This window comes from Eleutherodactylus coqui, chromosome 9 (genome assembly GCF_035609145.1).
Source record: "Eleutherodactylus coqui strain aEleCoq1 chromosome 9, aEleCoq1.hap1, whole genome shotgun sequence".
NCBI classification, from domain to species: domain Eukaryota; kingdom Metazoa; phylum Chordata; class Amphibia; order Anura; family Eleutherodactylidae; genus Eleutherodactylus; species Eleutherodactylus coqui.
In genome coordinates this window covers 8,158,411-8,173,015 of record NC_089845.1, presented here as the reverse complement: position 1 = coordinate 8,173,015, position 14,605 = coordinate 8,158,411, and the positions used below count along the sequence as shown (strand labels likewise).

The window sequence follows — 14,605 nt, the reverse complement described above, 5'->3', positions numbered from 1 at the left end:
GAGGCATAGGGACTACATCTCCCCAACTAACTGTGAGGGAGGCATAGGGACTAGATCTCTGCGGCTAACTGTGAGGGAGTCATAGGGACTAGATCTCCACAGCTAACTGTGAGGAAGTCATAGGGACTAGATCTCCACAGCTAACTGTGAGGAAGTCATAGGGACTAGATCTCCACAGCTAACTGTGAGGAAGTCATAGGGACTAGATCTCTGCAACTAACTGTGAGGAAGTCATAGGGACTAGATCTCCCCAGCTAACTGTGAGGGTGGCATAGGGACTAGATCTCCCCAGCTAACTGTGAGGGAGGCATAGGGACTAGATCTCCCCAGCTAACTGAGAAGGAGGCATAGGGACTAGATCTCCCCAGCTAACTGTGAGGAAGTCATAGGGACTAGATCTCCCCATGTAACTGTGAGGGAGGCATAGGGACTAGATCTCCCCAGCTAACTGTGAGGTAGGCATAGGGACTAGTTCTCCCCAGCTAACTGTGAGGGAGGCATAGGGACTAGATCCCCCCAGCTAACTGTGAGGAAGTCATAGGGACTAGATCTCCCCAGCTAACTGTGAGGGAGGCATAGGGACTAGATCCCCCAGCTAACTGTGAGGAAGTCATACGGACTAGATCCCCCAAGCTAACTGTGAGGGAGGCATATGGACTAGATCTGCCCAGCTAACTGTGAGGGAGGCATAGGGACTAGATCTCCGCAGCTAACTGTGAGGCAGGCATAGGGACTAGATCCCCCCCAACTAACTGTGAGGGAGGCATAGGGACTAGATCTCCCCAGGTAACTGTGAGGAAGTCATAGGGACTAGATCTCCCCATGTAACTGTGAGGAAGTCATAGGGACTATATCTCACCATGTAACTGTGAGGAAGTCATAGGGACTAGATCTCCCCAGCTAACTGTGAGGGAGGCATAGGGACTAGATCTCCCCAGCTAACTGTGAGGAAGTCATAGGGACTAGATCCCCTCCCCAGCTAACTGTGAGGAAGGCATAGGGACTAGATCTCCCCAGCTAACTGTGGAAGCCATAGGGACTATATCCCCCCCCCCCCAACTAACTGTGAGGGAGGCATAGGGACTAGATCTCCCCATGTAACTGTGAGGGAGGCATAGGGAATAGATCTCCCCAGCTAATTGTGAGGAATTCATAGGGACTAGATCCCCCCAGCTAACTGTGAGGAAGTCACAGGGACTAGATCTCCCCAGCTAACTGTGAGGGAGGCATAGGGACTAGATCCCCCCAGCTAACTGTGAGGGCGGTATAGGGATTAGATCTCCGCAGCTAACTGTGAGGAAGTCATAGGGACTAAATCTCCCCAGCTAACTGTGAGGGAGGCATAGGGACTAGATCTCCGCAGCTAACTGTGAGGGAGGCATAGGGACTAGATCTCCCCAGCTAACTGTGAATGAGGCATAGAGACTAGATCTCCGCAGCTAACTGTGAGGGAGGCATAGGGACTAGATCTCCGCAGCTAACTGTGAGGGAGGCATAGGGACTAGATCTCCGCAGCTAACTGTGAGGAAGTCATAGGGACTAGATCTCCCCAGCTAACTGTGAGGAAGTCATAGGGACTAGATCTCCCCAGCTAACTGTGAGGGAGGCATAGGGACTAGATCTCCCCAGCTAACTGTGAGGGAGTCATAGGGACTAGATCTCCCCAGCTAACTGTGAGGGAGGCATAGGGACTAGATCTCCCCAGCTAACTGTGAGGAAATCACAGAGACTAGATCTCCCCAGCTAACTGTGAGGAAGTCATAGGGACTAGATCTCCCCAGCTAACTGTGAGGATAGGTGCGCATGGACAGATTATACTTTTCTACAGAAAATAAATATAGCCTTAAATAAAACTGAAGATGGCCTTGTTTGGACACGGACCTTAATTGCATTAAGAATCCTACCAGACATGATAGGTTTAGAGCGAGCTGCTTACTTAACCTCTTTTCTGATCTTCAGATGAAGCAATGTAATTGTAAGGAGAGTTCAAGTGTCTACATGCCTTTTGCATACTTCCTCCTGCTCACACAAGACTCCGCACAACTCCCTGCAAGGAGCTCTGGCTCTGAAGCATTTACCCACAAGTAGCATAGTAAGCTTAAGTGTAAGGCTGCAATCACATGGCGGTGGAGAAGTGGTTAAAACCATATCAAAAACCGCACCTGAAAAAAACAAATCTCTGTAAAACAATGAGGTTTTCTTGGTGCAGTGATACTGCACCTCCACCACCCGGTATGACTGCTGTCGGCACTCCCGACATCTTTGTTAATAAATACTTGTTTTGTCTATTAGAGGGGTTGCCGATGCATTACTGTAGGAGCTCAGCACCGCATCCCCCTCCGGGCTCCCTGCGTCTACAACCAGAGAGGCGAGTACCCCGTTAAATAGTTCTAGAGCACCCTGTGTTAGTACTTTGCATTGTGTCATTCCTCCTACTAGTTGGCAGTAACTACAGTCTGTCAAATCGGGTGAACCCGGCTGTCAATGAGGACCAGCAGAGGCGAGAGTCATGGTGGAAGCGGCTCTAGGAGGTCATAGGGAACGTAAGACATGTCCGGAGCGTGACGGCTGCTCTCTAGGTGTGAAACAATAACCGTTGCCTCACTAATAAAACCTCCTGAGACACGCCTGGGACAGATAGTGAATCACACGTGTGTCAGCGCGGGCCAAGGACGACACGCAGCAGTGTCAGTACGAGCATGAACGTCACCGCAGACATCAGCCAGCACATCGGCACATCCTTATCGGTTCTACTGTTACTTTTAGGGTTTATCAAATTAGAATAGGAGAAAAGTCCCAACCGAGGCGGTCAATGGGGCGGCTCCATCCAACACCTTGTTTTCATCCCTGTACCCTTATCACTCCGGAGGTTTCCTATGTATATTGTACAGTGCAGCCACCTGTCTGATACTCATCAGACACCATACTTTCTGTTGGGCTAGCAATCCCATGACTCATCAGCACAGCACCACATGGACAGCTAGAGGCAGTACCATCTCTGCCTGCTATAATCACCTACAGGAACTACAAGTAGACAGTCAGGCAGCATGTAACAGCTGTGTGATAGAAGCGTCAAGTCATTAGCAGTAACTGTGCTCGACGTTTTGTGTCCCCCTATGTGGTGACAGAGACCGTCATGTAGAAGAATCCCAGGCTGTCACAATGAGATCACATCAACCGTAGAGACTCCAGGAATGTTCAGATAGAAGGGAATAACTCAACCAGGTCTTACTAGCCAACCTATATATACTGGGGGGCTATGAAAAATGCAAATGACCACCATGGCCCTTTAACCCTTTCCTGACCAAGGGTCACTGATACGCCTGCATCGAGGTCACATTCTGAACTTCTGGTATTTCTACTTTCAAAACACCATAGCGTTATCTTCCCATTGATGTGGCTTGTGTGAGGGCCTTCAGAAGCCCCCAAGCTGTTCTGACACCCAGATGGCACTGCCCCAATCTTATTTTTAATCTCGATCTCTCAGGCGATTTATTTGCCGCTGCCAGGGTTAACCGCCAAAATCTCTCTGACCATGGCTGTTGCGGGTGGGTGTCTGCTATCAGAGACAGCCATTACACACCTTTTTATATTGTGCGGGTTTTTCTCCCGAGCCAGCTCCATCTCCCTTATTTGCATATTACCCAGAAGAGCTTGAATGGCCTTTTGAGTCTCCTCACTCACAGTCTAGGTGCTCTCCCTAAGAAGAAAAGATAGCCTTTCTGACCCTCATCCCAGGCCTCTTACTAGCAAAGCCCGACTCCTACTGCACACTGATGAAGGGCAAAACCCCTGAAACAGCTGTCTGTGCATGGAGTCTGGCTTTGCTTTTAATTCCCGCTCATTGTTACAAGGCTTGTATAGAGTCTAACTTTGGCTTGAAGGAATGCTGCCGTCCAGTAGGTGGCGCTGTGGAGATATCACTCCATCTTCCTTATTTGCATAGCTCCATACAACGCATATGCTGCGGATGACTGACTGCACGGGTAGGTGCAGCTGGACTTATATAGCTGTATGTATATTTGGAGGGGATTCAGATAATTTTGTGCTTAACTAAATTAATTAAACCTATTTTCACATCTTTTATTTATTTTTTGTCACCATAGATAGAAATAGAAACAAGTTGTACATGCAGACAGCACCTACCTGAATGAGTAATCCTAAGCCATATGAGGATTGGCTCTGCTAACACCGTCCTACAGCGCTGTGTTTAGTCTACAGCCACGTTCTCATCATGTGTGGGACCTCTGCTGTCCTCTCCCATATGACTGGATCCTAGTAAGAAGAGAAGCGAGTCATTCCCTAAGAGTGCCGGCCAACTTACGCCTCCACAGCTGTAATCAGACTAAGGCCCGACAGGCAGGTAAGACACAGATTGGAAATCCCTGCCTAAAAGACTCTGCAGCCCAGACTGCAGTGCTACTGGGGACCCAGGCGGTCCTCATCAGCGCGTCCAATGCATTCCTTCTTGTAGCCCCCACATTTGCCGACAACTGGTGCAGATAGTTTCAGCGTCTGATGGCACTAATTAGTCCGCTCGCCGGCCCCCGCTGCTCAGCGTCAGTCCTTGAGTTGATGTTCCAGTCAGTTTCTGCTGTGTGAGCATGGGACAGGTCCTCTAAGACGCAGCAAAAAGTGATTCACGTGACATCACTGTGGGACTGGCGGAACCCGGGCGGGGATCTAGCGGGGAAGGATAGCTTATTTCGTATCATATCATGCTCATATCCAATTTTCTTAAAATCCTGGATAACTAAGTGTAGCCACCGTTTCATAATAGGCTGCCGTGTGCACATGAGGACCAACACCATTTCTGACAATTATAGGACTTAGATGCTGTATTTTCACCCATCTTGCCTTCCTGTGGGTGTACATGTGATTCCAACTCCTTCCAGTACTAATGGCAGGAGCCTCCTGCTGTGCTGTTTTCTGGGACACTAAGAACTAAAGATCCTGCTTTCCAACTGACTACAACACACACAAACACGTCATCTAGGAGTGTACAGAAGTACCGAGCAGTGTATATGTAAATAAACCGCAGCAATCTCACCATTAACTCCTGCACCACCTCTGTGTGAGACAGTCCTGCTCTTCTCCTTTCCATACTTCACTGGAAAAGAGACAACAATGCAGTACCAGATAGGGTGCAGAGCCGGCACAATCGCCGCACTGGCTGACATCTTGGCCTCCCCCAGAAGTCTATAGCAAACTGCATGAAGGAAATACTGATACACACTAATAAAATGCGGGTGTTAGTTCTGCATAAGCTGAAGGGCTGAACGGCAAGGCCACCATATGTCCATCAGAACCTACACCATCTCACTGCCAACTACAGTGAAATCACAGAGGTGAGGGGGAAAACAAAAGCATACTTCACTGGAAAAGAGCCAACAATGCAGGACCTGATAAGGTGCAGAGCCGGCACAATCGCCATAAGGCCGGCACAATCGCCGTAGACCCTAATAAGATGCAGTAAGCCAGTTCACCCCCGTCCTCCATCCCTGTTGTAAAGTCATTGCATCTCCTGTCACGTGTTGGAGGGTAGGCGGTAGACAAGAAGGAAGCGAGACCCTGCTGGCCTGCACTTTCAGTGATTTTTCAGCACAAACAACGTAAATAGCAGTTTTGCTAGCCGTCACACTGGCTACCATATAAGTACAAGTTGTTTGAAATGTTAGTGGCAACTTAAGCAATCAGGGATTCCATGTCGCCCATCGCGTCTGAAGGGCGAGGACCCCCCACTGAAATCCAAACTTCAGCAAACTTTTCACCGACACTTTAAATGCATTTTCAATATGCTTTTATGAAACATTCTTCAGCTATAACAAAGCCACAGAAATTCACAAGATGGACATTTGCACATTCGGGTGAAGGTCTGGAACCATATTCCGAAGGCAGAACGCGGAGTGCAGACAACGCAACATTTTGGGGCTCCTCCCCCTTCTTCAGGCGGCACATTGTGCGCCCTTCACTGATATTTATAAGTGAAGGAGATCCGCAGCAGACAAGGAGATGATGTAAAAGGATGTTCTTTTATTCCAAATCCATAAAAGCAAACGGTACAGGCAGCGACGTTTCGACCATTGCTGGTCTTTATCAAGCATGGGTTCACCTTTTTTGATCGGCTGTGCAGAGAATTCTTCCCCATGTTTGGGTATTGAAAGTGGTGCTGCAGGACTTCTCTATTTATATTGTGGCTTCACTGATATTTATACTAGCTTTAAAGAAGGATACATTATATATGTTAAAAACAGTACAGTATCTTCAATGCTCCCCGCCGTCTACTGGAAGTAATATACAATGCCTCATAACACCCCCATCGGGCTCGTCACGGTCTATTAACCAAATACAATATCCAATACCAATCTGGTGGCAGCCATTAGGACACGCTGTGTGATGGAGTCTTCCTCCCTCCCCACCTGCCACTAATCAGCTAGAAAACCACATTTATCAAAGAGGAGGAAAGTCCAGCAACCCAATAAAAGCAGGATCTTCTTTATATCATAAGTTAAAAGTCCAGAATACACTGCAACGCCTATACACTCGGTCCTGGTCACAGTATACAAGAAATGAAAACTAATTATATATAAAACCATCGGCAGACAGGGCTGCTTGGTGCATTATGTCGCCACCGGAATTAAGGGGTGGCGACATAAGACAGCAGTTGACAGAAATGTTAACTCCCCCAATTTGCGGTCCGGCAGGGGAAGAGCACCATGCAGCAATTTGTGGCAGGGATGGAGGGTTAGGGTGAGGGGTAAGTGTAACAGTTAGCTTTACTTTTTATAATATAAGGCTAACTGTTAAACTTACCCCTCACCCTAACCCTCCATCCCTGTCAGAAATCACGGCACGCTGCTCTCTCCTCAAAGCTGTGCTGGGTCCACAGCCAATCGGGAGCTAGGGGTGTGAGAGGGGCGTTCCTCCTGTCAAACCCATAACTTCCGGTGGCGTCAAGGTACACCAGTACTGGGTTGCCCTCCATCTTCGTTACTCTTTGTTCTGGTCATGGAAAGTCTTGCTATAGCCTTGTGGCGGAGCCCCGATGTACACGGTCCACCATTGGGTCCCAGCAGTGCAAGGCCTCATTAGATGCTGGCCATCTGCTTCTACACTATATGGACAAGAGTATTTGGACACTGCAGAAAATAAGTAAATATGCAAATACAGAGTTTGCCAAACGGTATGCTGGGAAGGGCATAGGTAAACTAAAAAGCTAACAGACCATGGGGGGTCATGGACAGGAGAGTTAATTAGAAATACTGCATAAATTGCTAAGTTTTAGTGCAAATTAAAACAGATACAGTTTTGTGCTAATTCTATCTTTATTGTAATTTTATGGATATCCTATAAACTGAGCGATGCAGTTTGAATGAAATACTTTTGAACCATAAACAGCAGCTCGTTTTGTAATAACTATTCATTCATTGGATCGAGCACTTATGGAGCGCACTGCAGCGACGGGTACAACACCGCCACCCACACCCATCCTCACAACAATCTCTTCTCTCGCTACAACCACAACACCAGAAGAGTGGAGGAAAGCATCTACCGTCCCACCGGCTGCCCACAATCGGTAAAACCCAGGAGAAGAGCTACTAACAAGGTGGCATCGATGCCCGGAGCTGCTACATTGTATCTATATCACCACATTGCTGGAGATGCCGCTCGGGCACTGGGACCATGGGACTGTCCTTTACCTAGAACATTCTGGAACATGGTGTTCTCCACCTGCACAAGTCACCAGATGATCTATTACAGCATCCCCTCAGATGGATATCTTACGCCATTTCTTAACCGCAGCATGTGCGATTATCCTCAGACATGGGAAGACTCCACAAACACCCTCTACTATGAGTGGATGCAGGAATTAAATGGGATCATGACGATGGAAGGGTTAATGTCTGAGAAGTCAGACTTCCCCGAGGAGTTTATAGCAATGTGGAGCCCTTGGCTGGAGTTTCAAAATACCGCTGATTTTCAGGCCTTGTTAAACTAAACCTCATGCCACCACCCCCCCCAATATACTCCTTTGGTATGCATCTGTGTACCTCTCATGCTCCCCCTCCCCCACCACCACCTTTTTTTTCCTCTCTCATTCTCTTCTCTTTTAAACTCCTCTCTATGGTACTGGTGTATCTTGTCTCCACCGGAACTGTGGGTGTAGACGTGGCTTTGTCTGGGTGGAGTTAAAGGGAACGCCCACAGTTGGTGAGTGTCTACCTAGACAGAGGTAGAATAAAGTGCCTGACATCTGGCGGGGAACGGGGATACAGAGAGCTGCACCAGGTTTTGGGGGCCCCGGGGAGACACAGAGCTTGGCCGGCTTCTGGTCAGAGGCCGGATGGCATGACATATAGTTCGAAGCCGGGGCGCTGAGCGTGACAAGTGGGGACATTGCAGTGATCCCGGCGGTGAGAGTCACAGCAGCAGAGGGGAGCGCACGGAAACTGGCGGTAAGAGTCACAGCAGGGGAGGGGAGCGCACGGAGACCGGCAGTGAGAGTGACAGGGGGGGGGGGGCATTGCAGGGATCCCGGCGGTGAGAGTCACAGCAGCAGAGACCACTGTGCTATAAGTGGAGAAACCAGCCGAGGGGGAGGCTGACATGGCAGAAGTCAGACAGCGCCGGTCACAACAGTGGGGCTGGCAGCACACAAATAAGGCCAGCGAGGAACATATATAGCAGCACCGATACCTACATTGTCAGCTTGATTCTGGGAAGGAATTTAACGTAGCCAATCACCAGCAGGTAGCCAATCGCCACTCCCCCAGGACAATCCCAGGTCTCCACCCATAGTTGTGGCAGAGACAAGATGCACCAGTACCCCTCTCCACTAAGCTAGCAATATTAAACCTATATAGAGTTCAATTTGGTTGCGTTAGAAGTTGTAACTACGAGATCACCTTTTGGTTTGACAACACGGAAGTATAATTATAATTATCTATTTCATTATAATAACCTTAGTAAACCGGAACCATAGATTAGGCAATTAGATGCTGGAGTTGGTGACCTCACAAGTCGAGGGGATTTACCCCCTTCCTATAACAACACAACCTCCAAGTTGACTAATCATAAAATCAAAAAGGAGAAATGCAGAAACTAAACTGAACAAGAGAATGTTCTGCTACACGGCCCTGCAGACCGCCCCGCTACTGCTACTAGCCGGAGGAGGTCATCTGTGTGATATATTAGTATATGAGGAGGAGGTTGTCTGTGTAATATCTATCTCTCTCTCCTATATATATATATATATATATATATATATATATATATATATATATACACACACACACACACATATACATACACACACATATATAAATAAAGGTGAAAGCCCTCACTCACTCACTCACTCGCCACTAATTCTCTAACTTCCCGATGTTGTGCAAACATGAATTTTGGCAGGAGCATTCTTTAGGTCCTAAATAGGAAAAGTAAAGGGGTCATAACTCAAAAAAGTAATTAAAAAAGTATTAGCACTTCTGTATTAGGCTTTCTCCTTTATATAGAGATTGATGTCGCTGTATGAGGGCTGATAACTTTATTCTATGGGTCAGTAAGACTACAATACCAAACTTATATAGTTTTTTTTGTTGCTGTACTTTTATTTTTTTTCAAAGACATTCATTTTTTATAATTATTTTCTGCTGCATCTTCTGCACACAATAACTTCTTTATTTTTCCATTGACGTCGTTGTGCGGAGGCTCATTTTTTGGAGGATGTCCTGTAGTTTTTGTTGCTACTATTTCGGACAGCGTTCACCTTGCGGGGTAATGTGTTACTTTGATAGATCAAAGTTTTACGGATGTGACGATACCAAATATGTATTTTTATTTTAGGATTTAGATTTTTTTAGTATAGATATGGCAAAAGGAGGGGGGGGGATTTAAACTTTTATAACTTTTTTCACAATTAGTAAAACTTTATTGATCTGATTTTCACTTTTTTTTAGCCCCCCTGGGGGATCACAAATGGCGATGCTTTGATCGCTCCTGCAGTATGATGTAATGCTTTAGCACTACGTCATACTGCAATCTGACAGGCAGTCCAATAAGCCACCCCACGGGGACGGCTTAATAGGCACTCTGCTAAGGCAGCCCTGGGGCCTTTTAGAAGTCCCCTGGCTGCCATGACACCCGCACGGCTCCCTGTGATCTCATCATGGGGGGGATTGTACGGGACCCCTGAACATCGTTCAGGGAATTTAAATGCTGCTGTTAGAATTGACAGCGGCATTTAAAGGGTTAATAGCTGCGATCAGCCGTGCGGCCGATTGTGCCTGCGGGTGTCAGCTATAATAAACAGCTAATGCCTGCGCTGTATGAAGCGAAGTCATGCCGTGATCTCTCTTTATACATACCCCAACGCTGCAGGATGTGAATGTACGTCATATAGCGGGAAGGGGGTAATAAAAAGGGAATAAGCATAAAACCATCAGACCAATGACCACATTGTAATTAGCATAAGGGCGTAAATACATGACATACAAGTTTATATAGCCTAGCTGAGTCATTTCTATATTCTAACCTTTTTGGATATCTTGTAGTTTTAACCCCTTAGTGACTGCCCATTGTGGCCATAGATCTTTGAGGATGACCCTTTTGTCTTGTGGTCATATGATCATGTTGAAGACCTTGCTGTTGAGTGTCCACTCCCCTGGTTCTTTTGCCTATTTGGGAAGTCTGTCACTATTTAGATATAAAGGGGGGCGGGGGGGAAGACCAGCTAAATATCTTTTACGCAACACCTTGAAGATGAGGATGTCTGGTGCCTTCATGGTGGCTAATGAAAGATGCAACAGTTAGACTGTCCAAAACGACCCTTCATCAGGGTCAGTCAATGAGGACTTGGATCTTCTATTACCTGGCCAAGAGTCCTGAAATTCACTGCTAAAAAGGAGTTAAGGATCACTGGACTCTATTAAGTTTGCAAGTTCTTACCGGGGTTGTTACAGTGATCCTCCTGTTTAACAACAAGTGGAGGACAGAATGAAGCTTTGTAAAGGGCGATAATAGAATTGTGTCCAGGGAACCATCTGGATGCACAACATCATGAGGCTGGAATACTCCCAGCTTCCCTTACAAATATGGTTCTGCCGAAAGGTTGTTAGAGATTCAGCATTGAGGGAGGAAGGAAGGACCACCGAGCAAGAAGGACCAGATGACATATTGACAGCCCTTCTATATGGCTCCGCAGAAAGAACTGGGATATTACTGCCCCAAATCCAGGACACGCTTCACCTGCATTTACTATACCAAACTGGCCTCGTCAGCCATCAGCAAGCCTGTAGCAGACGGGGACAACCCTGGACTTAGATCTTCGTTTGTGATGCCAAGCCATGCTTTATCATCAAGTTTGGCAATTTGAGCCTCTTTGTCACCTTCATGGAGTGCTCATGTAGCATGCAACATATTGAAGTAACATGGAACCGTCTACCTCAGATGGCTGGGCTGCATCATTTCCTTCTCAGATGTCCATATTCTCCTCCCCCTAGGAGTGCTGTCCGGTGTATCAGGTATTGTGGGACTCGTCGGCCCTTCCTAATGGCTCCAGAAGAAGTGGGAATGACATTCTGCATCATGACTTCACACTCCCCACCGAAGTGCGTAGCGTCACAGAAGGTATATGCAGTACACTGGGAGCGCTGTGGTCGTCCCCGAGATGTCAGCCTGTGTGCTAATTCTGTAGGGAGAGCAAAGGTGGCCAACGGACACCCCACAGGAGGAAGGAGAACCGTGGGCACCCAACCAGGCCTAGCTAGCATGTACTCTGGGAGACCGCCTGGGACATACAGGGACTGCCTATGTGGGGACACTGGACCGGGTGGGAGGGCGTAGCCTGCAGGGGTCAGGAGGCATTCTCCAGCCGTTTGGTCAAGATTGGACGAAGTAGAAAATAACGTTAGGAGAGTCACAATACGGTGACTAAGCAATAAAGCATATATGCATATATCTGGTATCGCCACAATCACATCTACCCATAGAGTAAGGATAAAATATCACACTTAGGGCTGTAAATACTATCTCTTGCACCCCAAGTGATGCAATTATGCTTTTCCTCCCCATTTTTAAGTGATGCAATCTTTTATATGTTACTAGCTTACCCGTCGCGCGCTGCTGCGATGACAGACAGACATACATGCATTCGTTTTTATATATATAGATAACAACCAATCACAGCACAGCTTTCATGGTACCTCAGCAGTATAATATATAACAACCAATCACAGTGCAGCTTTCATGTTACCTCAGCAGTATAATATATAACAACCAATCACAGCGCAGCTTACATGTTACCTCAGCTTTATAATATATAACAACCAATCACAGCGCAGCTTTCATGTTACCTCAGCAGTATAATATATAACAACCAATCACAGCACAGCTTTCATGTTACCTCAGCAGTATAATATATAACAACCAATCACAGCACAGCTTTTTATGTTACCTCAGTATAATATATAACAACCAATCACAGCGCAGCTTTCATGTTACCTCAGTATAATATATAACAACCAATCACAGCACAGCTTTCATGTTACCTCAGCAGTATAATATATAACAACCAATCACAGCACAGCTTTCTTGTTACCTCAGCAGTATAATATATAACCAATCACAGCACAGCTTTCATGTTACCTCAGTATAATATATAACAACCAATCACAGCACAGCTTTCATGTTACCTCAGTATAATATATAACAACCAATCACAGCGCAGATTTCATGTTACCTCAGTATAATATATAACAACCAATCACAGCACAGCTTTCATGTTAGCTCAGCAGTACAATATATAACAAACAATCACAGCGCAGCTTTCATGTTACCTCAGTATAATATATAACCACCAATCACAGTGCAGCTTTCATGTTACATCAGTATAATATATAACAACCAATCACAGCACAGCTTTCATGTTACCTCAGCGGTATAATATATAACAACCAATCACAGCACAGCTTTCATGTTACCTCAGCATAATATATAACAACCAATCACAGCGCAGCTTTCATGTTACCTCAGCAGTATAATATATAACAACCAATCACAGCACAGCTTTTTATGTTACCTCAGCAGTATAATATATAACAACCAATCACAGCGCAGCTTTCATGTTACCTCAGCAGTATAATATATAACAACCAATCACAGCGCAGCTTTCATGTTACCTCAGCAGTACAATATATAACAAACAATCACAGCGCAGCTTTCATGTTACCTCAGCAGTAGAATATATAACAACCAATCACAGCACAGCTTTCATGTTACCTCAGTATAATATATAACAACCAATCACAGCGCAGCTTTCATGTTACATCAGTATAATATATAACAACCAATCACAGCGCAGCTTTCATGTTACCTCAGTATAATATATAACAACCAATCACAGCACAGCTTTCATGTTACCTCAGTATAATATATAACAACCAATCACAGCACAGCTTTCATGTTACCTCAGCGGTATAATATATAACAACCAATCACAGCACAGCTTTCATGTTACCTCAGTATAATATATTACAACCAATCACAGCACAGCTTTCATGTTACCTCAGTATAATATATAACAACCAATCACAGCACAGCTTTCATGTTACCTCAGTAGAATATATAACAACCAATCACAGCACAGCTTTCATGTTACCTTATTATAATATATAACAACCAATCACAGCACAGCTTTCATGTTACCTCAGTATAATATATAACAACCAATCACAGCGCAGCTTTCATGTTACCTCAGTATAATATATAACAACCAATCCCAGCATAGCTTTCATGTTACCTCAGTATAATATATAACAACCAATCACAGCACAGCTTTCATGTTACCTCAGCAGTATAATATAACAACCAATCACAGCACAGCTTTCATGTTACCTCAGTGGTATAATATATAACAACCAATCACAGCGCAGCTTTCATGTTACCTCAGTATAATATATAACAACCAATCACAGCGCAGCTTTCATGTTACCTCAGTATAATATATAACAACCAATCACAGCGCAGCTTTCATGTTACCTCAGTATAATATATAACAACCAATCACAGCACAGCTTTCATGTTACCTCAGTATAATATATAACAACCAATCACAGCACAGCTGTCATTTTACCTCAGCATTCTCAATATCCAGCAATTGTCTTGCGAAACGTTTGGTGGATGCATCATTTTCTGGTTGAACACTCATCCCGTTGCTCGTAATGCCTTTTGCTTTCGTGCTTGAGATGGAAATCAAACGATCTTTGTCTGGGGGGCATAACTGTCGACGATGCTCGCACGCGCGCCACCTATCGTAGGATAGGTGTACTACGCCAGTAATCTTCCCAGGAGTGTACTCAACAACTTCCCAAAGTCTCATGGCAATTGGATGAATGGTGTAGTAATGCATAAAGGACAGACAGACAGACAAACAGACAGACGTATAAGAAATAGTAACCAATCACAGCGCAGCTTTCATGTTACCTCAGTATAATATATAACAACCAATCACAGCGCAGCTTTCATGTTACCTCAGCAGTATAATATATAACAACCAATCACAGCACAGCTTTCATGTTGCCTCAGTATAATATATAACAACCAATCACAG

The 14,605-nt window shown here is 45.6% G+C and overlaps 1 protein-coding gene across 4 annotated transcripts in view; it reads right to left on the bottom strand.

Moving 5' to 3' along the window:
• PTPN3 (protein tyrosine phosphatase non-receptor type 3) overlaps positions 1–14,605 on the bottom strand; it is a 318,436-nt gene that overhangs the window by 284,359 nt on the left and 19,472 nt on the right. The window contains exon 2 of one of the 4 annotated variants that reach the window (XM_066579095.1): positions 4,147–4,275. The exons of 2 other annotated variants lie outside the window; for them this stretch is intronic. The gene's annotated coding sequence lies outside the window, so the exon portion shown is untranslated. Of the gene's footprint in view, positions 1–4,146; positions 4,276–14,605 lie in introns of those variants that run through there. One more of the 4 variants, XM_066579099.1, reaches the window with a different exon arrangement.